The sequence below is a fragment of the Anolis carolinensis genome, chromosome 1, assembly GCF_035594765.1.
Source record: "Anolis carolinensis isolate JA03-04 chromosome 1, rAnoCar3.1.pri, whole genome shotgun sequence".
Lineage (NCBI taxonomy): Eukaryota > Metazoa > Chordata > Lepidosauria > Squamata > Dactyloidae > Anolis > Anolis carolinensis.
This window is the reverse complement of record NC_085841.1, coordinates 147,098,694-147,125,317: the sequence shown is the minus strand read 5'-3', so window position 1 is coordinate 147,125,317 and position 26,624 is coordinate 147,098,694. Positions and strand designations below refer to the sequence as shown.

The 26,624-nt window shown below is 38.4% G+C and overlaps 1 long non-coding RNA gene across 1 annotated transcript in view; it reads left to right on the top strand.

Annotated features, from left to right (window-relative positions):
* The first annotated feature begins 586 nt into the window (after positions 1-586).
* Positions 587-26,624, top strand: part of LOC134299870 (uncharacterized) — a 68,790-nt gene continuing 42,752 nt past the window's right edge. Inside the window, exons 1-2 of the long non-coding RNA XR_010007116.1 lie at positions 587-1,625; positions 26,275-26,344. This is a non-coding gene — a long non-coding RNA (uncharacterized LOC134299870). The remainder of the gene's footprint in view (positions 1,626-26,274; positions 26,345-26,624) is intronic.

The window sequence follows — 26,624 nt, the reverse complement described above, 5'->3', positions numbered from 1 at the left end:
ACAAAATTACAGAAGAAGAGCTTCCCTCTTTTTTGACACAAATTTTACTTCTTGCTTTCTTTCATTTTTTTGTTCTGGACAGAAAAAGATGTAGGTGATGAATCTAGTCATTTAGAAATGTAAGAAAGTGCAGTAGTGTCCTTGCTTCAGGAATGTTTAAGTGAAAAACCCTACAGAGGCAGCAAGAGCTGGAATGGTTAGCCAAATGCAATTAGGGAATTGTTTTTATTTTTCTATTTCGGCAACTTTTGGGAAGCAGCTGAATATTCATTTTTCTGTATTGCTCAAGGAAGAAATACCTTACATTTGTATAATACACAGCAATGCAGTAATATTGCTCAATACATATTTTCTTCCAAATATAAAGTTGCAAGTTAAAAGGAGCTTCACAGTTATTCAGAGTAGCAGGTCTAAAAATTAGCCTTATAACTTTGATTAACTTGTCAATTTCTTGGCTAGAAAAAAGTGCTTCGACCAAAATGTTGCATCATCTTTTTAAATGCCTTACCAACATGTACTAACATTAAGCTGAGTAAAAATTGAAGGCTATCATTATTTTTTATCTCTGGAAAAACCAGTGCAACATCTGCTAGAGGTGTTGTGTTTGCTGGCCCTGGAAGAAATGAGGCCAGAAGAGAGAAGAGTTCTAATCTAATCTCAGTTCTACACACACCATCTTTTCATTCTGGATGCTCAACCTATTCAGCTATCTCTAACTAAGTTAGGGTTCAGCTGATCATAATTGAGTTGGATAGGATTTTTCTCCCAACTTCCAATTTATTTTTCTTTTTGCCTCCCTTTCCTCCACTGAAGCTGAGGGACCTTGTAAAAGTGGGATGGGGCATAGTTTTAAGTAGAGGTCACTTTACAGGTAGGTGGTGATGAACTTTAGTGAGCACCAGCAGGTATCATTTGTTGATGGGTGGGTTGTCTAGAATTTCATCTTTAGGTCATGGGACAGGGGTGGTAGTGAAAAAGATTTCCCCTGGGTAGGGGCAGAGAAACACCTTCCTTTTAAGGCATGTGTTTTGAACATGTGGGTTGCTTGGGAAACTTTTTGGGCATATGGAAAGTCATTACATTTGAGTTACTGCCAAGGCTCAAGTGCCTCACTCAGCTGAGTTTGAGGCCAGAGCCAGATGAATATTCCATGCCTCAATTAATTCAATAATTATTTCTCCCTCTTGTGGTTCACTATTTTTTAAATAAACCAAAATATTCAATAAAAACACAAAATCAAGCAGGCATTTTAGATATACAGAACTACTAAAACTACACAAATACATTCTGTACAATTAACCTTCAACTTAACAATCTTGTTTAAAAAATTGCAAACTTCCCACTCTCTGTCTGATACTTGCTGTTTTTCATTAGTCTATTCCCTTTGAACAATCATGTAATCACATCTTTTTTGAGAAAACATTTGACTAATTCATGGATCCCTCATTTGGTAAATGCAACCCCCCTTCTATTGCTCTTGTGAAAAGTGATGTGCAGGCCCCAATCATTATTAATATTAGTCAAATATTTTTCCTTAATTATCATAGTCAATTTGTCATTTTTTGTTATTTCATAGATCTTCATCAGACATTTTCTTGGATTGGAATAGCTGGTTCCTGACAATTGTGAGCATATACAATTCTTGAAGAAGTTTTCATATACAATAACATTGTCCCAAGTTTTTTTTCTAGATGATCAAATACTACTACTACTACTAATAATAACAATAGGACCTAATATGCATGTATGCTGTGTTGTGATGTACAAATAAATCTATTATTATTATTATTATTATTATTATTATTATTATTATTATTATTATTATTATTATTATACATAGATAAAGCCATAAAACCATTAAAAGACATAGTTCTAAGAAAAAAACACATTGAAATCATTCATACCAATAAAATGTATGTTGTAGTTGAGCCAGTAAGTAATGTTGCAAGCAGTAGTATGAGTACCAGAAGGGGGAAAAGGGTTACTCACGAGCAGGTGTCAGATGAAGAACAGCAAAGGAGAAGGATCCGGGATATACTTATGGCACCTACTGATGAAGACACATTTGAAGGGTTTTCAAGTGGCGGGGAGTCAATGAGCGAGAAAGGAGATGTGGTGGATGGGAATAGAGGCACAAAGAGGGTTACCTGGGAGCAGGAATCAGATGAAGAACGGGAGAGGAAGAAGATCCGGGATATACTTACTGCTCCCACAGATGATGAGTCATTTATGGGTTTCTCTGGGAATGATGGGTCTGAGAGTGATGAGGATGGGGAGAACACAATGGATTGGACTAAGGTACAAGAGATAAGGGATATATGTGCAGAGCCAACCTCTAGTGACACGTTTGTGGGGTTTTTGGGACATGAGGATTGGCAAAGGGGAGAAACATCTAAATCATGGGGAAGCCTAAGTCTTGACAAAAGATGGAAGAACTGGAGGGATGGAAACAGGGGTTCACGTGTGAAGACAAGGACAGCTAATGATGGGGTGGAGACCAGTTCATCATCGGATGATGATGTGTAAGTTAAAAGTAGGCTCTGAAGTGGGGAATCTTTGCAGAAGGCAAAGTGTTGGTTTTGTATCCTGTGTATTTGTCGCTGCCTGTTCTCGTGTTGGGTTTTGGGTTTGGGTTTGGGTTCTGCACCCTGGAGTTTGTGTTACCTGTGGATCTTGGACTTGAACTGACTTCTCGTGAGTGTGGCTTTCTCCCTCCCTGGATTGTGGACTGACTTGATGACGACTTTGTTTGACAGACTTGGAAACGACATATCCTTTGGCTTCTACGGCGACAACTCTTGGACTATGACTGGCTTTGGTAACTTCTTCTTGCAGTTAACTCTTTGGGGACAGTGCTGTCTGTTGGAACTTTTGTATACAGCGCTGCTTGCTTACTGGTTACTTTGACTGCTTTTTCTTATACAAAGAGAACCTGTGGGTGCCGGGAGGCAGATGCAGAAGTGGAGGACTCAGAACACTTTTTCTTAAAATTCCCCTATTACAACAGGATCCGATCTTTCTATTTAGAGCCTCTGCTTGAGAACCACACTCATTTAGAGAATAAGGAGAAACTGCACATCCTTCTACGGGGTTCAGATAAAAACTCTATTTTAAAACTGACCCTTTTTACACAAAAAGCGCTGGCCATCCGCGAGAAGATGGAAGCGGACAGCTGTGACATTAATGCCAATAACAAAATCCAAATTTAAAATTTACTATGAACAAGCCACTAGTTTTACTTACCCTTGTCCCCGCTTAAACCTTACCTTAAGGGAATAATTAATCTTAATTTTAATCTTTTTTATTCTGTACTTGCGCAACTACCAAGGAGTGGGTTGGTAGGCTAGTAGGCCAGGATGCCTTGTTTTTACATGGTTTTACTGTTTTACATGATTTTACTGTATGTATGGGTAAGGGTGTACGTTTTTGTATGTTTTACATGTTTTGATATGGTCAAAACTGACTAATCAATAAAGAGTTGTTGTTGTTGTTGACTAGACTGCTTTTTAATCCGGCTTTTCCTCCTGTTTAATCCAGATTATTTTCCGTTTGCCTTTTGGAGCCCAGTTTGGGTAAATTCTTTGAGTTTTGGCCAGAAACACTGAAGCTAAGTGTCTCTGAGCTTTTATTTGCTTTTTGCAATAAACCTTTTGTTGGACTAAATAGTGTGTGTGGCTCTTTAAGGCGTCTGTGTCTCGACAATGTAAGTTTAAATTCATAGGTTAAATTTGACTGGGTAAGCCTGCCAAAAAGATAGGTCTTTAATTCTGTTTTATATTCTGACAATTCATTTAACCTCCTCTGACAGGATATTCTATAGTCTAGGGCAGTGGTTCTCAACGTGGAGTCCCCAGATGTTTTTGGCCTTTAAATCCCAGAAATCCTAACATCTGATAAACTGGTTGTGATTTCTGGGAGTTCTGGGGATCCCAGGTTGAGAACCTCTGATCTAGGAGCATCTAATGAAGATCCTCTGAGTGACAGAGGACTAGCGTTCCCAACACATAAAACTCCAGTCTCTCCTTACATTGAACCTTTACAAATGTATTTCATTCCAATATTTCTGGGCCTTCCCACATATGATAAAATGTTGGACCATGCTCACATTTCTTACATTTATTAGGGTTGATCTTCTACATCTTATGGATTCCCCCTGGCGTCAAATACAATCTATACATCATCTTATAAAATTTATTTTAAATCACGACTCCAAGTACATTTCAAACTCTTTGTCCATGCCTTTTTTCGTTCTTCCAATGGAATTTATGCACTATATTTCGAGCCCATTTGATCATACAGTCTTTCACTTGTTCCAGCTTCGTTTCATATTTCAACAACTTACATATTTTAGCAGTCACGTGAGCACCATATGTTTTTAAACTCTGATTTAACTGTTTCAAATCCGAATATTTTTATCCATCTTAAATCATTCCGAATTTTTCTACAAGTAAACCATTGCATTGACTAACCTTCCATCGTTATCTCTTCTCTTGACTTTAATACATATTGATGATCTAATATTAACAAATTCTTATAGGTCAGCCATTTTCCTTCTAAATGATTTTTTCTTTTGAACAATGCTTCATGCAGAGACTGTATGAGTTGCATAGGCAAATTCCATGATTCTCTATTTCCTTCTGAAATTCAGTTCCCATATAGGCAACCTTGAATGAAATCTATCCTTGTATCTATTCCAAACCCGCAATAGCAGTCTCCCAATGAATTATTAAAACACAACTTTGCCTTTATCTTATGGGTGTACCAAAAATCTTAAAACAAAGCCCTCTATTTGGAGCAGTCTTTTGTTTTACAATATTAACTAGTCTTTCAGCTATATCAAACAACGAACATTTTCTGAATGGGCATACCCATACCCCACTTTTTTCTTATCATCTTGCAGTGCCATGACTATAACCCTGGGGCTCTTCTCTCACCAAATGAAAGCTGACAAGTCTTTTGGGAATTGTTTGAATGGAATGTCATTTAGTATGATAGGTAAAGATTGAAATAAAAATAACATCTGTGGCAGAGCATTCATCTTAATTACTGAAATTCTATCTGTAAGTGACAGTTTTAGCACATTCCATATTTCTGAGACTTTTTTGATCTCTATCCATATTTTACCATAACTATCATTAAATAAAATGGAATTTTTAGAAGAGATGTTTACTCCCAAATATAAAACTTAATGTGTAACCTGGAACTAGCCAGGTTTTTCATTTAATATTTTTGTTCCTCTTCAGTCAGTTCTCTCACACAAAGCTCACACGAGGAGCTCTCTGAAACTGTATCCATACTACAGAATTCTAGTACTTTTACATTACATTAAATGCCATGGCTCAATGCTATGGAATTTAGAGATTTGAAGTTGTCCGATATTTGCCCTTCTCTGTCAAAGAGCGTTGGTGCCAGAGCAAACTACAAATCTGAGGATTCCATAGGACTGAGCTATGGCAATTAAAGTGGTATCAAACTGCTATAATTCTGCAGTGTTTATAGGAGGCATATATAAAGAAAGCACCATGAAAGGAAGAGGAGATAGAGAAGGAATAGTATGATTTGGTGATAGACAGCTCTATGTTCTCATCACAGTACATAGGATTGCTTTTGGACAATGACAATGATTTAGGACCAACGAGGCACTGAGCCAGTTAAGTTATGAGGCCCCTTACTTGGGCCCCAAAGGCAGGAGGCCTAGTAAGCCTACACTGCCTGCTTTTTGGCACACTCAATTCTATCATTATGTCTAGAATCCCTCCTAAACAGAGCACCTCCAAATCTAGAATTGCATCAGATAAGCAAAATCCATTGTAAAATCTTTTTTGGCAAGAAGATAGCCCCCCTTGACCAATGGGGCCCTGTGCTTAATCACATAAGCACAATGGTAAATCTTTCACTGACAGTGACCTTAAATTAATGCATTTCAGTACTGCCTCCTGTAGTTAGAACTTTTGCATAGTGCTCATTTCTTTAAACAGGAATGTTAAAATTGTAATTGTTGAGACATTTGCTTGAAAAATTCTGAATGTTCCAAGTTATCCTACTCCTGCCATTGTGCACTCCACATCAATCAGCCACACCTGCCCTGTTGCTTTGATGTCAATTAAGCAGAAACAAATAAACAGAATGGTAAATGCTTTTTCATTTATCATAGCTTCTGAACATTTCCAATTGAAATTTAGCAGACCTCTCCTATTTGAATGCCTCTTTGACGTGTGTCATCTTCATAAAAACTGTCAAAGACTCATGCAGAAACACATTCCAATTAGCTTTCTCTTCCAAGAATAACACTGTTTTTATCTCTTTTGCCATTCTTTCGGGTCTCTTAACAAGGGCCACCTGTATGCAGTATGTCGCATTCACAACAATCATCCACAAAATGAAGCACAAACAAGATGATAAGTCTATCCTTTTTTCTGTTCTTTTTTAGAAAGCCCCAAACTGTGCAATTGGTATTTCACAAACCTCTATACACCTTTTAAAATAAATCTTTCCAACCCAACCTTTTGTGAATCTGGCCTACTATCCTTGGAAATGTGATCAATTTCTTTGAATAATTTTAAAAGGTTTTTGGCAGTTCCTTTGCTTCAAGAAACAAGCAAACAAATGAGCAATATTTACATGTAAAAAGTACATGATTCTGCATGTCTCTTTGTCTGAAATTTGTCCATTATTTCCCCCTCATAACAAGCTATGAGGCTTGGAGATTTCATGCAGTTCCACGGAACAAACAAAAAAGCTACTGCTGTCTGTTTCCAATGATAGCTGATGAGAAGCATAAACATTTTGAATTGTGTTCTGAGATCTGGATTTAGACCTGAGAAAAATCAGATAGTGGCGTATAGCCAAACTGGACTGTGTTTTTTATTACTGAATCATTGGATGACCCAAATCCTGTGATTGCTGCACATCCCTACCCAATGTATTATAAAGTAGTCCAGCTAAAAAGCCTAAGAAAAGAAATATATTATTTCTTTCCATAATAATGGAAGTGTCCAATTTTATTTTCTAGTATAAGACATGTCAACAGAGGTGTGTATAGAAATGATTACATAAGGGTTGGAGCATGCATTAGTGACTGGATACAGATTGTTAATGCTTATTGCACAACATTCTTTCAAAGCAGTGGCATTTCAGTTTCTCCCTTATTTGGCCATAATTTTAACCCATGAATAGCCTCCTAAAAACACTTCATTCCAAGTGGTGCTACAGTGAGATTGGGGGAATCCACATGGTGTTGTGCGCATTCCGTGGGTGTCATTTTCCTCCACCCTCCTGCTTCCAGGTTGTGGCCATTCAACTTCTGGTGAGTAGACAGGCGGAGGCATAGCCATTACTTCCTCCTTTTGTCTAATTCCCTCCCTCCCTCCCTTCTTTTTCTTAAAACTCAATCAAGTCAACTTGATAAGAAGGGCAAAGTATGGGTTGGAAGGAATTGTCTACCAGAGGCTGCAGTAAGAAGATAGCACAGTCTGTATTTCAAGAACATCATGTGATAGGAAAAAGGTCTATGCCAGCATATTCTAGCCTTCTACAAGAACTGGTTTGCTATGTTTAGACATGCTATTAAACCATAGTGTAGTAATTTCCTCAGTCCATGGAATTGTGAATTCACTCTTAAGAACCACTTTTCCAATCTGCTTGTTGTTATTCTGTAAAATGGCACCTGCTTTTTCAACTTCAGTGCCTTTGCTGTATCACCCTTCATTTTATGATCAAAATTAGCATCATAAGCAAATACAAAGATGTGGCAAAGGAAATGGTGGTGTAGACTTAAGGGACTTGTATAGCAAAGCAATTTTATCAGAATAGCTGAAGGGGAAAAAATCCTATAGAAGATTCCCACAAAGGAGGTTGATCAGTTATTAGCTTTAGGAATTTAATTTCCAGAAGAAGCCATGACTCTAAAAGCTCATTTTCATAGTTCAGTATTGCTAGAAGAGTCATAGAGAAACTGAGTTGCACATAGAAAAAAGGAATTCCTCATCGACATCAATTTGAATCAGGAATTTCATACTGAATTCAAAAGCCTCTATCTGATTAGGCAGGCAGAAAAAAACTTGAAATATGCAAATGAGGCCCCTTCTGCACTGCCATGTAATCCAAATTATCAAAGCAGATTTATTTATTTATCATATCATTAGTGAAACCGAGGGTACAGTTGTAATGTATTTAGAAACACAAACAAAGTTAAAAACAGTAGCTGGCCACTTGGAGTGCCTCTGGTGTTGCTATAAGAAGGCCCTCCAATGTGTATGTGGCAGGACTCAGACTGCATTGTAGTAGGTGGTCTGTGGTTCGCTCTTCCCCACACTCGCATGTTGCAGATTCCACTTTGTAGCTCCATTTCTGAAGATTGGCTCTGCATCTCGTGGTGCCAGAGTGCAGTCTGTTCAGTGACTTCCATGTCACCCAGTCTTCTGTGTGCCTTAACATTTCTGGCCCATCCTCTGTTCAGATATCAGCTAGTACGCTAATGCCTTAAATCAAGAAATAACTTCCTAAGATCTACAGAGATACCCACAGGAACACCTCAGCAAGTGAAAGTCCAAATGTGGGAGGCTAAAACCCTAAACCTCAATCCATGGCTGAGAGTGGATGAGAGACTCCCACCTGCCATATAATCCAGTTCAAAGCAGATAATCTGAATTTTATATAGCAGTGTAGAAGAGGCCTGAATGTGGATGTTACTTATTCTGACAATCTGCATATTAAAAGATGTCTACATTAATCTTCTGACATAAGTGGCGAAATGTAAAATTCTTTTAAAAGTACTGGAGTTGGAATGCATAGCCATGTTCAGTGCAAATCTTCACAGCAAGCATGTTTAACCTAAATCACTACTTCTCCCTACCTTTTAAAAAGCTTTTCCAGATGAGTGACAGCCATGTTGGACTTGCACTTTGGGCAATGTGTGACAGTGAAATGCTATTAAATTAGTTGCATGGAGAAAAATATGAAAGATGGGGAAATAATACATCTCTTATTGAAAAAAGAAAGTAACAATAAAAAATATCTTCCAGTACTGAGAAATTCTTTGCCATCATACAGACAACAATATTGAAATGGTTGCTTTGATTTTATTGGAGCAACTATCACTGCAGTGTAATCTAAGCACAACCATAATGGTTAAATCTCCTCCCACAGGATAGGTTTCAGTTTTGCTTTAAATGAATCACCACATTAGATTATAATTCTCTTGGTAGATTATGGAAGCGGACAGAATTAGCCACAGTGATGCCCAGAAAGTCATGCTTGTTTTCTTGTGACTCAAACTTGACTTCCAGGATACTCCCTGCTCTCCTCCAGGCTTAACAGTCCAATGGGGAGTCTTCTTGGTGTTTCACCCTCATCAGGGCAAATGATGCATGAGCACGTCTAGTCTGTTGGGAATCTTTCTGTGCATTGTCAGTGGGAAATGGAGTGGATCTGGAGAACAAAGGTCAGGTTAACCTGCTGTCCTGATTTGAAATGACCACAATTTAATTGGCTACAGCTTACGCAAAAGTCTGACATAATAAGCCTTGTGCTCAAAAAAGTTGGAATAAAGATTTCTGTGGAAAGATGTTCTTTGAACATTAGGAAATACTATTGTAAGTATAACATTTTAACAGTGAGAGGTAAAAAGGTTACATCTAACTGAAATCTAACTGCTCATTGTAAGTGGAATTTCCTGTGCAAATCCTGTTAACTGTCAGTAATTGCTTTGCACAATCCCGTAAGGTAGGTAGGTATGTATGTATGTATATATATATATATATAGAAAATAATTTAAATCATTAAAAAATCAGTTTTCTACCTATAGGCCAATTAATAAATATTCTACTGACTTATTTAGTTTCCAGTTGCTAACCACTAGTCTTACTGAAATAGATCTGTTAGAGCAGTGGTTCTCAACTTGGGGTCCACAGATGTTTTTGGCCTACATCTCCCAGAAATCCCAGCCAGTTTACCAGCTGTTAGGATTTCTGGGAGTTGAAGGCCAAAACATTTGGTCAATCACAGGTTGAGAATCACTGCATTAGAGTGCAATTTCTAAGAAGTGGCAGAATTTAGTGGCTGTACTTTGAAGTCCCTTCTACACTTCCATATAATCCATATTATCAAATCAGATAGTCCACATTATCTTCTTTGAACTGGATTATATGACTCTACACTGACATATAATCCAGGCCCCTTCCACACAGCTGTATAAAATCTACATTGAACTGGATTATATGGCAGTCACATCAGACAAATCTTTTTGGATGTGTTACCAGTTTGATGGATCAAGAGAATCTGAAAGTAGCGTATCTTGATGCCAACAAGATGTTTGACAAAAGTATCTTGTTACATTATTGTGAACACATTGATAAAATGTTTGCCAAACGATAATAATGTTAGATGTATTTGTAGCTAATTGAAGGACTGAACCCAAGTATCTTATACATTGTTCCTTGTCAGGGTCTACAGTTAGGGAGGGAAAAATCAAATGCACAAATGTTGGATTGAATACTACTGATTTAAGAGCAATATTTGTAGAAAGGATATAGGAATTTTAGAGGATGACAAACTACATGTGAGTCCAAGAATAGGAACCAATTTTCTTTCAATGAGACCAATGGGGCTAAGAATTAACAGCAGTGTTCCTTTTCCATAGTCAGTTGGTGGCTTTCTGTCGATTTAATAAATATCACATGAGGTAGGCAAACCTGTGTTGTATGTGTTGTATCATGTAACGCTGTGTGCATCTGGCTGCCAGCAACCACCACCCCTCTTGGTGATTCTCCCATCCCTAACTATTGACGGGTAAAACTCATCAATAGTTTCCATCCTGCTATGTTCCCACTACCTACTATACTGTGATGGGTCCCTTCCATTTCTGTGCCAGCAGTAAAGTGACATCAGAGGGCAGGATTCTCCTCCTTTCCATCTCTCCCCCTCATTATTCCCAATATGCTGTTTTTCTTTTTCTTTTAATAATCTTTATTGAAAGTTTTTAAATCAAGTATGTTTAAAAGGTAGAAGATATTGGAAGGGGGGTGTTGGTTTGGGAAAGGGATGGTAGGAAATAAAAAAATGAAAAAAGGTGAAAAAAGGGTGAGGGAAGGGGAAGGTGTGAATACATAAAGGGCTGGGGGGATTATTTTGTCTTTCAGTCTTCTTCTTTGCATTATTTTATACTTTTAATTCTCTTTGTAGTTTTTTTTTAAAAAAATGTCCTTCCCCCTTTGTTAGTCCATTTTCAGGAACCTTTCATTTCCATCTTCTTAAGGTTTATATTTGCAAATGCATATAGTCCTTCAATGGCTGCCAGTCAGTTACCTTTGTGGGTCTTCCTATATGTTTCTTCATTAAAAATGTTAGTCGATCAATGTCCATAACTTCCATAATTTTGTCTAACCAGTGATCCTCTGTTGGTATTTCTTCCACTTTCCTGTTTTTCTTTTTTTAAATGTATATATTGGCTCTTTTTGTTTTTAATGTTATGCAATTATGACAACAACAACAACAGAACACTTTAGTGTAGGAAGGTAGGGTTATGAAAATATGCAGAAGTATGATAATCAAACCATGTACTGGCAAATCAGCACTATTGCACTATTGAAGAAAAGTGTGCTAATGAAGCACTCAACATAGTACATACCTATTATCTATGCTAGCAAAATAGTGAGTTGGTTTGATAAAATCCTTTGTTTCAACTACAGTAAATAAATTCAATCAACTCTTGTACAGTGAGTCAAATAAAGAAATCTTGCTATTTTGATACTCTAGTAATGATTAATAACAGGATTGAGGTCATTGATGACCATCACTTACACACTCTAAACAGTCATTGCAGGTCACAGGCTATTGGACCAGAAGCCATGCCACCTCAAGCGCTGCATTCTTCTCAAATTCAGCTGTCAAGCATCCAGCAAAGTCTTGGGGGAAAGTAACTGAGTACAAATAAATCAACTTTAAAACGTCATGGTGTGAAAACAAACATGCCAGCTGACAGTTCTAGGAGTTTATTGCCTCTTCCATCAGTATATAGAGCATGGTAGTGCTTCTCTGGCTTAACCTCACATTGCATATTATTGAGATAAATCAAAAACTGTGAATCAGTCTGAAGAGCCTAATAAGATAAATAGCAACTATTTGATATATAGATGGCCATTCCATCCCATTCAACTTGGCTGCAATGGAAAGCAATTGGTAATAATGTTCACAAAGTAGCTTATGGCTTTAGGCAATCACTGGCATTCCAAGTTCACTTGCAGCAACATAATAAACCAGAATAAAGAATAAAAAGAACAGTTCATTTCTCTCAAAAAGCTTTTTAGCACCCATGGGGAAGCTGAATGGCAGTACCAAATAAGAACGAAAATACAACACATTCAATTTTTCCTCCTGAGAAAGAATAATGTATTCAAAGTCTTCCTGACTCCCCCTCTCCCAAAGGGTCACAACAATATTGTGCATCTCAATATTGTTGTGATGCACAAAATATTACAATACTTGAAAATAATATACTGAGATTTCAAATTTGCTCAACTTCTTCTGCAATCCTGTAATCTGTGATAAATGCAGCCCTTTTAAAATAAAACTACCTATGTTACTGGTGCCTAGGGATGTTGCCCCTAATGTTGGAATAGCTTCTTAGTAGCAACTCAGGGAACAATATTATAGAGAAAAAACTCACCACAATTTCTACTCCCTGTAGATAGTGTTTTTACAGCTACGTGACTTGCATGAAACTTGCCGTTGCACTTCAGCTCATAGTCTTAGAGGCAAATCTCTCAGCGCACTATGAGCATGAATTTAAATGTACTTGAGGATTACTCAAGAACACCAAACAGAAAGGTGTCTTGGCATGCTCCTCAGTATCCCTAGAAAGGAAAAATATACATACATTAAAGGTTAGCTGATGAATTAAATGTAGGCAACAGGGCAGTCCTATGGGGTCCACTATGCTGAATAGCCAATATTCCAAGACAAAAACTAGTGGAACATGATCATATTCCCATTAACAATCAATATCAGAGTCAACAACACAACCATTGCAGAAACAAACACTACCGGAACAGCACTGACACACTTTCACTGGCAATATAATGGAGTGGAGGCATCTTTACCTAGGCTCCCAAGGAGTAAGAATGAATAGATCATTTCTTCAGACTGGAGTGGCAGATTGGTTCCCCGCAAAATCCACTGAAGGTGCTGCTGATACTGATGTTAAAATGTACTGGAAGTATACTATGACCCTAGAGTAAATCTCACACTATCTTGGAGCAGATGAACAACAGCTCACAAACACGAGGAGCAACGGGAGAAGGTTGCATAGGATTAATAGAAAAAATCAAACAAGGTGAAACTTTTCTTAATGGAGTTGTTGTTCATGTGCTTGTTTCTTTTTCTGTTCTGTGTTTCTGTTTACACATGATCAAAAAGAAAGTATTGTTCACTGGAGGCAAGTGCTGAGAAGTGAGTGACTTGGTTGGCAGTGGAGCTATTGAGTCATTAGTACTATATAGCTGCTATGGCATCTGACAGAGGACATACTTTGACCACAGAGGAGGTTTTTCTCAGGATGAGGTTCAAATATTGCTAACTCTTGCAATTTTCCCCAAATGTGGGCAGTTTTGGACACCTTATTTACAGAGGTGTTTTCTAGGATGGTTACCAAGATAGTTAAGCATTGATGATGAAACTACAACTTGCATGTGGCCACCCAAGGCTGTTTTGAGTTGTTGTTAACTGCTATTGAATCATGGTGACCCGATGAATGAAAAATCTCCAAATCACCCATGAATGCCCATCTTCCTTTTTTCCTACTGTCCCTTAACATATCTTAAAATGTTTTCATTAGCACCTTAAAAATGGAAGAGTAACTTCTCCACACTTTTTTCAATCAAGACCATTTTATGCACAGAAGATGCTTTTGCCTAATAAAAAAATAGAAGTTAGAGCTAGGTTTACTTCCTGGTTAGAAAAGGCATTTCCTGAGTCTACAACAGTTTGATGTACTGAAAGGGGGACATTTTTAGGAATTTCCTCCCAAAAGTTAAAAAAGAGGTGGGGCATGAGGGTGGAATATGGTCCTCCAAGGTCCACTGGAAGAATGAATATGCTTCTGATCTTTGACGGATGTCCATCCCTATGCTAGAAATTTAAAGAATATTCAAAAATATTTAAATATGATTAAACATGTTTAAACATTAACATATTCTGACAAAATTAATCCTGATTTGATGTGTTTAGACATATTAACTCTAAAATGTACACATGACAGAAACAGAATGCACATAAAGGAAAAAATATTTATGTGGAGAGAAAGCTGTTGCCTGTGCAAAAAATGCTGTGAACTGGGATTTATTGTATTTCAAATTTAGACATGATTTGTTTTGCAAAAAGGAGAATTTTCTCCAAAATAGCCTTAACATTTTCTATGCAGAAACTATTTCTGCATTGAAGTAATATTTATGCAGAAAATGCATCTCCTTTAATAGAAAATGCTGTTTTCTGCACAAAACAACCATATTTCTTTTTTTAAAAGAAAAGAAAATGAGACTTGAATTGCAAATAATATTTGAAAATGTGCAGTTTTCAAAGACTTCTTCACAATGGAAATAAAATTGCTAAAATTCCTTGATGCTTACTTCAAGAAGAACTTTGGTGAAGAATTTAATCTCTACTCTGTGTTAAAAGGTTTGAAATTTAAGCCCTGTGTAGAATAAGTCAAGTGCCTGAAAAAGAAAAGATTAACCAGAGATAGTGTCATCAGACATATGAAACATGGTTTGAAAAATGACAAAATATTTTTTCTGCTTCTTTATAGAAAAATACATGAATTAACTGATTCAATTTTAAAAGGGAAAAATCTAATTTAACATAAAGAAGAACCATGGAATAGAGGGAGGGAGGCATATCAACAAATAGACAACAAACATGATGGCATTATTGCTTGTTTTGAGACCACTTTCCTCTTTTAAATCTTTTTATGATTCTTTGGCAGAACTTCTTGTTAATAAAGGCTGTTTGATAGTGAGATGGAGTACCTCAGAATGTTGTTGACCTGGCTTCACTTCATCTCATTGGAGATTTTCTAAGCAGATGTCAAGGATGCTGTAACTGTGGATCCCTGCACTGGCAGGATATAGGACTGGATGTACTTTGGGATCCCATTCCAAATTTACAATTCTAGGATGTTCTAATTCACTCTATTCATAATATGTTTGTGTTGCCCCCATAAAAGGAACTAGCATTTTGTAGAGGAGAGACCATGGAGCAATTATATGTCCTACCTTGGGTGGGGTGCAGATAGGAGTTTTTGTAAGCAAAAAAGGGAACAGCCTTCCTTTGTGAGTCTTGAAGGCAGATAAAACTAACCTCAGATATAAAATGTACAAAGTTGTGTCTCCTCAAAGTCCCTTGCTGGGTGGTCATATTTCACTATGTATAGAAGTGAGTTATGACTGAGAAATTTTGAACACATGAAATCTATATCTAGCTAGTGATGCTTTGATAATCCTGGTGCTATGTCTTTGCGCTGAGCCTTATTACTAGTGCAATATATGGAAGAGCATTACTGTATACTATAGCACCATAGAAAGTGAATTGAGAGGAACAGAGAGAAGAAAAAAGTTAAAGAAAGAGTAGGAAAGTGAAAGAGAAAGTGTGGGGACATTTGCTTGTGTTTCTCTACTGTCTCCTACGGGATATGTCAATTTATGCCTATTTGTCAGTTTTGGTTTCATTATATTTCTCATATTACTCCACACACACATCCTTACAAGAGTCAGTGTGTGTATAATGATTTCAGTGTTGAGCTAGGACTCTGGAGACCACTGTTCAAATTCTCAGTTGACTATGGAAACCCACTGGGCGAACTTGAGCAAGTCACTTTCTCTCAGTCCCAGAGGAAGGAAAGAACAAACCTCCTCTGCACATCAAGAAATGTCAAGAAAACCTCATGGTAGGTTTATTTGAGAGTTGCCATAATACAAAAATCACTGGAAGGCAGAAAACAACAACCCACTTAAGAGTTCTGGTCCATCCAAATAAATGCCATGGGCTTTGTAAAGCTCAAACCTCTAATAAATTATCTATGAATGTGGCCAGAAATGACCAACTTCTTCAATAAGGTATTCTGAATTTCTCTAGTTGTTCTTGTCTGATCTCTATCAATGCATTGTGAGTCTTCTTCTCAGGCAAAATGTTTCACATCAGGCCAGGTATACTGTATGATTTTTGTATCACAAATTATTTGCCCACCTGAAATCTAACCAAACCCATATGTATGTCTGGGGACAAAAGATTCCTCCTTTTGGCCACCTTTTCTCTCTCCTAGGACCAAACTTCCTGAACAATATGAATTTGAAGATCACTGTGGTATCCCTGAAGCTTTGTACCTTGAGTCCAACTCAAAAACCCCCCAGACTATATTAGAGTTCAGAGTCATTTGCACAATGTTGCAGTGGCTATGAAATAAGCACCAGTCATGAAGTTCTTAAGCCTTCTTAAGTTCCAAACTTATAGAAATCTCTAAGGGCCCTTCCAGACAGGGTCCAGAATGTGGGCCCTGGTGAACTTTTACCTGAGGTGTCCAAATGATGCCTCAGGTAAAACAGGATTAATTTGTGACAAAGTAGGAAAACGCTGCTTCGTCCCAAATTAATTAGATACCCCATTAGAAAAGACCTTCCTGAAAGACGCGAGTCTAATGGAGTATGGGCCTGTGCCTGGGGGTCAGTCCCCACACCCATCTCATTTCTTTGGGCCTCTCAGAGGAGTGGGCACCCACCTTCTTCCCAAACCACCCAAAAGCTCTTAAAATAAAATACAGAAAAAAAATACCGGGCTACCATTAGGGAGGCCTCCAGAGAGGTCTAATGGTAGCCCAATAAGTTTTTCTTTATTTTAACACTTTTTTGGGGAAGGAGAACCAGGGAAAGCCCAGATTTTGGCAGGAGGTGTGGGGATAGGAATGCGGGCAACAATGGATTACTTTAACCCATTTTTGCCCACAATAAATGCCTGTCTGGAAGTGCCAGAAGATAGGCCAATGGCTCTTACTACCTCACACTTCAAAGCATCCACATGCCTATTAGCATTAGATGCAATGTGGTGGCTGCATTTGCCATCAATCATCTGAAGTGCAACATGGATCACCATGAAGTGAATACTACAAACACTGGAAGATAAAGGCCATGCCTGTCTTCATAACTCTCAGAGACTGGGATCATGAGGAATTAATGAACTGCACCATGGCTATGTTGTCACAAAACAATTTACTGGAAGAGTTGGCTAACTTCTCTGCCCATATCTGAATCACGAATATGATGAGGAAAATTCCAAAAATGTAAGATATTCTACTTTGACATCTGAACTATAATAAGCTTAAAGTAGATTTAAAATTAATTCCAGCAGTTGTCATTTAGGACCTTATCTCCCACCCCTACCACCACCCCTTTTTAAAACAGTTGTAATCCATTAAGGGTACAGTTTATGTATGAGCTCTTCCCATGATGCAGAGGAACTTTCTGTCAATCGTCACAATTCATCAGTTAAATGTCAGAAATAGTGATAAAAAGGGAGGGGGGAGAAGATGGTCTGAGATTGTCTTCTGGACTCAGGAACCGTAATATTCCATTTCAAAAGTACAAAACATGTGGGATAAGAGCTGTCAGAATTGCCCACATTGAATTGAATCTATGACATGGGCAAATGGGCTGTCATGGGGGCAGTCTCCTAACCAGCGGTGAGTCCTCGGTATTCTGCCATAGTGCAGAGATTCCATCTAAACATTAGGAAGCACTTCCTGATGGATAGAGTCATTCAAAAGTGGAATGTTCTACCTTGGGTGTGGTGGAATTTCCTTCTTTGGAATATTTAATAGCGGTTGGATAGTATCTGTCTGGAATGCCTTCACTGTGAATTCCTTCATGGCACAGGATTTGACTGGATGGCCCTTATGATCTCTTCCAGCTTGATGATCATATTAAAAAGTTAGCCCATCCAATAAAATCCATTGCTAAAGCTTCCTTGAGAGGTGGCTGTTTAAATTCTGTTGACATCTTCAACTTTAAAAAGTATAAAGTATAAAAAGTCTATGACTTCTTTATTGCCGTGTAATGTGTAGAATTCCCACCCAGTATTGTGTGTAGTTCCAGAAGCTTTTATATTCCTCCATGAGATGCAAGAATGGATCAATCCATATTAACTCAAATGTTTTGTGTTTTGAGAGACATCAAATAGAAATTTGCAGCTTTTGTAGCTTTCAATAAAGGAAACTGTGGCATATATTTTTCTACACTGAGCCAAGTATTGTGTGTTTCACTAAACAACAATACTTCACAGATTCGTAGTCCAAAGAGTTCCTGTGTTTCCTAGTTTATTTGTCATTCTTGTCCTTGAATCGAAGGCATGTAAATTAATAGTTTTAAAGAGCCAATCTTGGCTGCCTTGATTCATTACATGTTGATGATACTCGCACATTAACGACTCCTCAGGAAAGCTTTGGGGAATGTTATTATATTGAACATGAATGTGTTACATTAATCTAATAATGGAGAAATTGTGCATCCCCTCAGCAGGGTTATAGCAAATTCTTGTTTTGGCACTGCAGATGATAAACCCTAATGATCTACAATGCACTCTTTTGCATTAGTCATGGGATAATTTAATTGGCACAGTAATGGCTTGAATATAGAGCCCTTGCTCACTTGGGTGGACATTATCTGTAAATATTGACATCTGTGGTCCTGCCCTCAAGAAAGTAACGCTGGCATAATTCATTTAAAGAACACCGCAATAAATGAATTTGAATTTGTACTACCAGCAAGCTAATTCCATTAACAGGTACAAGAAAATTTGTTCACAGTACTTCTCTCAGCATGAAACTTTTTTTTAAAAAAAAAACCTTCTAAGATATAAGCTTCTTAGATAACTTGAGAAATCACTTTTCTTCATCATATTGAAAACATAGCCCTGTTATATAATTCTTTTTGTTACATGCATTTGTTTTGCACCTTTAGTATAGCCCCATCTAACTGTACATAAAGTTCATGTCCTTTAATACATACATTTCAACTTTCTATTAATCAAGATGAGGATGGAAAATAAAGCTCTTTTAGACCTGGCTTGTTCTCAACAAACTCTTGTAACATATTATGAACTGCCCTTGAAAGTCCCGTCAATTTTATACGGCAATTGAAGATTAGAACTTGGAAGGGCAACTGTGAAGGAACCAGATAAGATCCTGAAATGTAAATATATATATATATAAATCTATAAATATCACATTCAGATTCATCTATGTCACAGTATTTCAGATTTCTGTGCTTGAGTGTGAAAGCTCGACAGTGAAGAAAGCTGAAAAGAAAAGATTAAACTCATTTGAAATGTGGTGCTGAAGGAGGGTTTGACAGATACCAAAAGGCAAATGAATGAATCCTAGAGCAAATAAAGCCTGAACTGTCACTGAAAGTCAGGGTTTTTTAAAAATGTAATAATAAATGTATTTGCATTCAAAAAAGATCTAGGTAACATAACAATAAAGTTCCAATATTATAAAAGTAAAAAAAAGAAAAGCACACAAAAAGAGGAAAAATTACCAAATTAGTTGTTTCTATAAAAACTGAGTGCTCTAATGTAAGTAATAATAATAATTAAAATAAATTATTTCTAGACTGCCCTCTGTCCCCAGAGGGACTCAGGGTGGTCAATATACATATAAATGGCAAACATTCAATGTCACATTTCTAAAGTCATTTCTAAAACCTTAAAAAAAAACACAAGATAGAGTTCTGGGGATTGAAGTCCCAACCAGTGTGCTCCACAAGAGGAAGGAAAATGGATACAGTCAACCAGGCCTCTGATTGGCTGAGAAAGAAAAGTGAGAAACAGAGCAAGAGAAAAACCTCACATTTCATTGTGCCCTAGGAGCAAAGACGAGCTCCCTGCTATGATGCCCTGGACATCTGGCAGCCCAAAGGCAACTTTAGGGCCCTGTTCTGGATGAAGAGAGAAATCGTCATGTTCCTCATCAGAAAGCTGTCTGTTTAAACTCTTAAGGTGCACAAACACCTTGGAGGAAGGGTCCTGCGTTGGCAACTGACTTACATTTTCTTCTGTGAGTTGCCCACTTAGGGCCTTGGCCAAAGTCTCAACCTTTACCTTTTTGGCAGTAGCATCCATCTTTGCTCTAAGCATTTCTATATCACTTTGTCTTTGGGCCTGTCCCATTTGTCTTTGGGCCTGTTCCATTTGTATTTCGCTTTGTCTATGGGCCTGTTCTATTTGTAGTTGTTGTTCTTCCTCTTTAAAGGGAAGGGTGTGGTCAACTACCTTTGCATCAGCTTCTGCCTCCGCGATCTTACTCTGTAGCTCCAGACACGCAGCCTCCTTAATGTGCAAGGCAGCTAGGGAAGAGATGGCACTCCCAGCAGCAGAAGACTTGTTAGAGTGGCTGCGTTTAGACAATGCCCGCTCCCTTAATTTAGATACCTGGCTAGAGTGGCTGGACTTAAGACTAAGCGCTGCTGCAGGTGATTTTAGAAGATTGGTCTCATGGCTGCATAAGGAAGACTGATTTCCTTTTGGCACAGACCTTGGATTAGCAGGTGGATAACTGAATTCCAGGGTATCTAGAATTGCTCTCACCCTATTTTCTTTCTCACTAGTGTCGGCTAGGACACTCACTATTTCTGATTCTGAATCCTTGGCATTAATACGCTCGAAGACCTGGACTATCTTAGTCACAAAACCCCTCCAAAGACCGAAGGTCTCTTTGAGGTCTGCCTTTAACATGGATGGCACCTTTGTAATACCCAAGCTCTCTATTCTGCCCATCAATGATGCGATGCACTCCTATGCCGAACCTAACCTCACATGAAGGAGCTCTTTTTCCTCTGTTAGGTGGGCTAGCATCTTGGCTGAAGGGTGCTTTATCCTTTGGGGCCTTTCATTCCTACTTTCAGCCTCAGATGGAGGTATCTCACCTTCATCATCTTGAAATTGCATAGACATTATGTATTCTTGTAGCAAGTAAATTTACAACAGAAGCAAATGCAATATACCAGCAAGTAAATTTACAATAAAAGCAAATGCAATATATTATACAATGTACAGCACTTAACCATAGCGATATATATCACTAAGTAACTATACTTTGCAAAGACTGTGACCTTTGGTGCCAAACTTTGGCAGGTAAGCTGCAAAACGCCAACTGACAGCAACTTGCCACTTGATACTTCCCTTGCCCGAGTGATGTAAACTGCCAAAATGGTGACTTCGCCAAATTTTCAAGCACCTTGTGCTCTGCGGCTCGAGGCCTGCCGCCCAAGGAGCACCGAGGCTGGCTTTGGAAAGGAGGAGAGAAGGGACGCCTCCTCCTCGCTGTGAAGGGGGGGGGTCACCACTGCAGGTCGATGAGATAGGTCACCACCGCAGGATGATGAGGCAGGTCACCACTGCAGGATGATGAGGCAGGTCACCGCTGCCAGGAGACTGCCCCGGCCGAGATCCTAGCCACTGCAAAAACTCAGCCAGAACTTTCTTTCAGGGTTGCCGGGCTTATCCGGGTCCCGGCCTGGTGCTTCTGGACTTAGCACCTCTGTGTGAGCCCAAGGACTTCTGCTGCAGCTCCACAGCTCAAGGCCTGCCACCGAAGGAGCTCAGGGTAGATTGATGGGTTTTGCACAGCCGTGCAATTGCAGAAGCAGCTGCGGGGCTACTCGCACACACGCGACCTGAAGAGCAGGATACTGCAGAGGCTGAAGGAATGGAGCCCCACTCTCTCACTTGTCTTTCGGCCTGGCAGCATGCTACACTGCGACAGACCAACACAATCAAAGTCTCTATAACCGTGCAGGCTTGACTCAGGCGGAGAGGACTGCAGCGTATGTAAGTACTATGCCGTCACACCCAGGCACCTTTTAAAGCTTTAAGATGTGCTTCTTCCTTTGCCCAGGAGAACTGCAGGGCCTTACTTAGAAGCTCTGGAAATCCCAGTAACCAAAGCACTTCAAGTTGAACAAGCAAACAAAATTTTATTTTCACAAAGTCCATGGCAGACTTGGCACACGTAATTAAGGTTGCAAATATAAACAGTCAACTTATAAAGCCTTGCAGATGTTCCTTTCTTGCTTTTCCCCTTTAGTTGTTGGTTTAACTTCTTCCAAAGGTGAAGAGATCCTGAGATCCTCTTTACCCTAGCCCTGAGCTATCAGAAAGAGCAGGTCTATAACTATCTAAGTTCAAAGCAAGTTTTTGAGGCGAAGTAGGTAGAATTTCTTCCAGTGGCAGAAAAATCCTGAGATATCCTCTGCCCCAGTGCTAAGCTACTATTTTTAGAAAGAGCAGGTCTTTCCCTATCTATTCTTAGCATTGGTTTTAAAAGCAGGTCAGTACTTACGATGGCTTTGTCAGAGTTGACCTGGCTTGGCCACACAAGCACATCTAAGTTCTTTCTTCTTCAGTCTAGAAGGTAAGAGGCTTCTCAAAATGGCGCCTTCTTTCCCCAGGAAAAGGGGCGGTCTCCAGAACAATAAGATACATTTGCAAGCTGCAAGCAGCAAAGACTTTGCTGAGATGGCTACAAACTCTACTAATGGCTGACTATCAGGAATGCTGCAGAATCTGCAACAGCCCTGGAACAAATGCAAACAGGTGCTATTTCTACAACTATGGGCAGCTTGTAAAATCAAACTCCTGGGAGACGGAACAACTCTCTTTATTATCTGTGTCTGATGGTAGGTTTTTAGTTCTGGTAAATGACAATATTTCTGGTGACATTGTAGGGTCTCATGCAATTTGTCGTGTTTCTCCTTAGATGACAAAGTCCATTATCAAGCTAATTTGTCCCTCCAGGTTAACATGAAACAGAAGAGAACATAAGACCTATATGTAGAAATGCATGTTGGTTTTCAGACTCCAGCTTTAAGATAAGGCATCCTCACATAGAAGAATCATACAGTCTAAGCTTGATTTAACGAGAGAAAACTATAAGAAAAGAAAGCATTGGTATAGGGCTAGAAAATTAATTCAATAGCTAGCAACTGAACAGCAGACTCAGCAAGATCATCTCTTCAGTCTTCCAGTTATATTGTATATCTTATTAAATTTTTCATTACTATTTCGTTATTTACATTTATTCATATGAAACAGCAAATAAAATGCATCTGATTTTGTTGTCTATTTCATTTGATGATAGACGACAATCCTACTGACATCGTCTTTCCATATGGCAATAAAAAGAGCTACTTATTATGGTCCCTGACTGTTTTGAAGCTTGGAACATTGCAGCGAAAGCTTGTGGTTGCCATCTGAGTGGACTTGTGTATTTTTCCCACATTTATGTCTGAAGTTATTCAAAAATCTTCAAGAGGTCCAGCACCTTCCATTACTCTGGCAAAATTGGGGGGGGGGGTCTTGGAGCAGAGTTACCACCACAATGACAGGGAAGTTACCAGTCTCCTCTAGATCATGGTAAAATGGGTTAGAAAAATACTCAGTATAAGTCTCAAACCTATACTCAATATAAGACTAAGAATCTGTGTTGGAAAAATTGTAAAGATCAATGTAGCAGATGCCTCAAGAATTTGTTACTAGAATTATCCTGCTCCTATTTCTGATAGAAAGCTACAAATTGAGTTTAATAAATAAGAAATAAACCTTTTTACATATTCATATGAATATGTAAAAAGGTTTATTTCTTATTTATTAAACTCAGTTTGTAGCTTTCTATCAGAAATAGGAGCAGACCTTTGATCCTCCAGGTGGGTCCTGCGTGGGATCTCTGGGAATTGAATTCCATAACAACTGGAGGACCATAGGTTGGGAAACTCTGCTTTAATGGATGGCGGATGGCTTTGACAGCCCTCTTCTCCCCTCAATGCCACCATGCTTCACAATATTTATTTTTAAAATTGGCAAGATCTCTTCCTTGTCTCAGACAGAAATCGCATACATCATTTACTACCTGATCCTTCTAACTAAAGATGACAGGGAGTGAACTGGTGACCTTCTGCATGCAAAGCTTGCACTGTACTGCCAAGCTATGGACCATCTCTGTTAGAATTAAATTGGCTTAGTAGTAGTCTTTCCATTTCCCAGATGGATTCAGATAACTATGACATTTTGGAAAATAGACTGAAATTGTTGTATGTACAATTTTGATAAATAATGAAAAAATATTCTATTTGTGTGCTATCAAGTAGTCTACAAAATACAACACAAAAATAAAAAAGGGAAAGGAAGAAAAATATAATGTAGGAAATCAAAAACCTAAAATTGTAATATAGTATGAGTATATCTTATCCAAAATGCTAGGAAACAGAACTTTTTAGATTTGATTCCCATCCCCCCCCATCCACATTTTGAAATACCTGTGTCTATATATTGGTATATAATGAGATATTTGGGAGATGGGATCTAAGTCTAAGCATGAAATTTATTTATGTCATATACACCTTACACAAATAGCCTGGAGATAATTTTATAACATATGTTTGCTGATTTTGTGCATTAAATGTTTGTTTACACTGAACCATCAGAAAGTGAAAGTGTCACATTCTCAACTACCAATGTGGATGATTTTGAAGTATTTTGGATTTCAAAATTCTAAATAAGGGATGGTCAACACCACAAATGGTCTGCTGACTGTCTTCAAGGTACACAGTGGTTTCCAGGCAGTGTCCCAGGTTTTTTAGGTCTCTTCCACAAAGCTGTATAAAATCCATATTATCTGCTTTGAACTGGATTATATGAAGACTCAGATAATCCAGTTCAAAGCAGATAATGTGGATTATTTGCCTTGATATTCTGGATTATATGGCTGTGTAGAAAGGCGCAAAGTTATATTCTGACTCAGTCTCAATTTAAATAAGGTCAGGCAATACTCTGGAGTTTGCTTAAAATTCTGAAATATTCTGGGGCTTTGGTCCATGTGGAATTAGACAGAGAACTATGTGAGTGCCTGGCTGACCCTCTCCTTCTTGCTGGTGACACGGATGCCCAGTTCTGACACCAGCAGGGACCATTGCAGTGGCTAGGCAGGAGCTGCATGGCTGATTAGGAGTGATGACTGCAGATCATCTAGATTTGGTACATCAGTGCTGAATATGAGGCTGCTTTGAGGGCAAATTTATACCAGACTAACCTTCCCAAGTGTAGATGATCCCATTGATTCAATATTGACCTTGAATGTTGATTCCAATAAGTATAGTCATATACTTATTGGACAATAAGATTCTCACCAGTATCACCAGGCCCGGGCTGTGGCGCAGGCGGGAGAGCAAGCCAGCTGCAATTAACTGCAATGAATCACTCTGACCAGGAGGTCATGAGTTCGAGGCCGCTCGGAGCCTATGTTTGTTTGTCTTTGTTCTGTTAAAAGGCATTGAATATTTGGCTATATGTGTAATGTGATCCGCCCTGAGTCCCCTTCGGGGTGAGAAGGGCGGAATATAAATGCTGTAAATAAATAAATATTTTCTGTGGCCACACTCAAAGCAGAAGCGGTGGGGATGAGGAGGAAATTTATCAGAATAGCTGAGAGGGCATCCTTCTTAATTCAGCATAGTCTACAAATTGCCAATTGCTTTGTTGCATTTTGGAAGATAATGCTTTGACAGCTGTCCTCACCTTTCTAATGCTACCATGTGTGACAATTTCTAAGCCTTAAACTGATCTCCCAACATCATAATAACAGAGAACTCTGCAACTATCCTCATAACTTGCAGCTTATAGTGCTTCTGAATCAGTCAAAGCAAATACACACCATGTTCCAAATTAGGGTACATGTCAAATGCAGGGCAAACCGTCTGACCTAGTATATGCTCATTTTTGAGTTTGCAATGTGAAAAAAGCATTCACTTCATTAGTTTTCACACTCTTCCCAAGAGCAGGTAATCTAAACCCTGCTCTATCACTGTCTTTAATTAAATCACATGCTATTCTTTCTAATATACAAGCATGGCAATGGTTATAGTTTCCCTCATTTGTGCTCCATTATTTCATTATAGGTCTGACATATTTTATCAGCCATTATATTTATGATGGTAACGTAATGTGAATATAGTGAAAGCAATTACAGTAAACCAACTATGGCACCACCTATCATAAGCGAGAGCTGACACCAATTTTTAATAGCCAAGTTTAGCTGCGTCTTTTATTATAGAACCTTGGGCTTGTGTGCCCTTTTTGACAGAAATATGCCCAGCACATGACTGTCTCATAATTAGAGTGAAAGTATTTTGTGCCTCTGAGTTGAGAGAAACTCACATAAAATCATCCTTGTTTTACTTATAGATGCTGAAAAATAAAATACAGCCAAGATTAAATGCCTGCTTTACAGAGAGCTATGCTGACATGGCCAAAGGTGAGTCCAAGGCCTCTGAACATAACTATTATCTTGTATGTTCATTGTTAGATGCTGCAGGACCCACCAATTGCTTTCCCTCATATAGCACATTTGTTGAAAGAAAATTACAGTTTCCTTTGTAATCTATCTAGTTTAGCTAGGATCATGTATAGACTTTGGTTGTGTATGGATATGTATGTAGTAATTCACTAATGCCTAGATCATAGGCCATTTACATACAGAATAAATAAGTACAATATAAAGATGCAACATGATAAAAGAACTAGAAGAAAGAAAT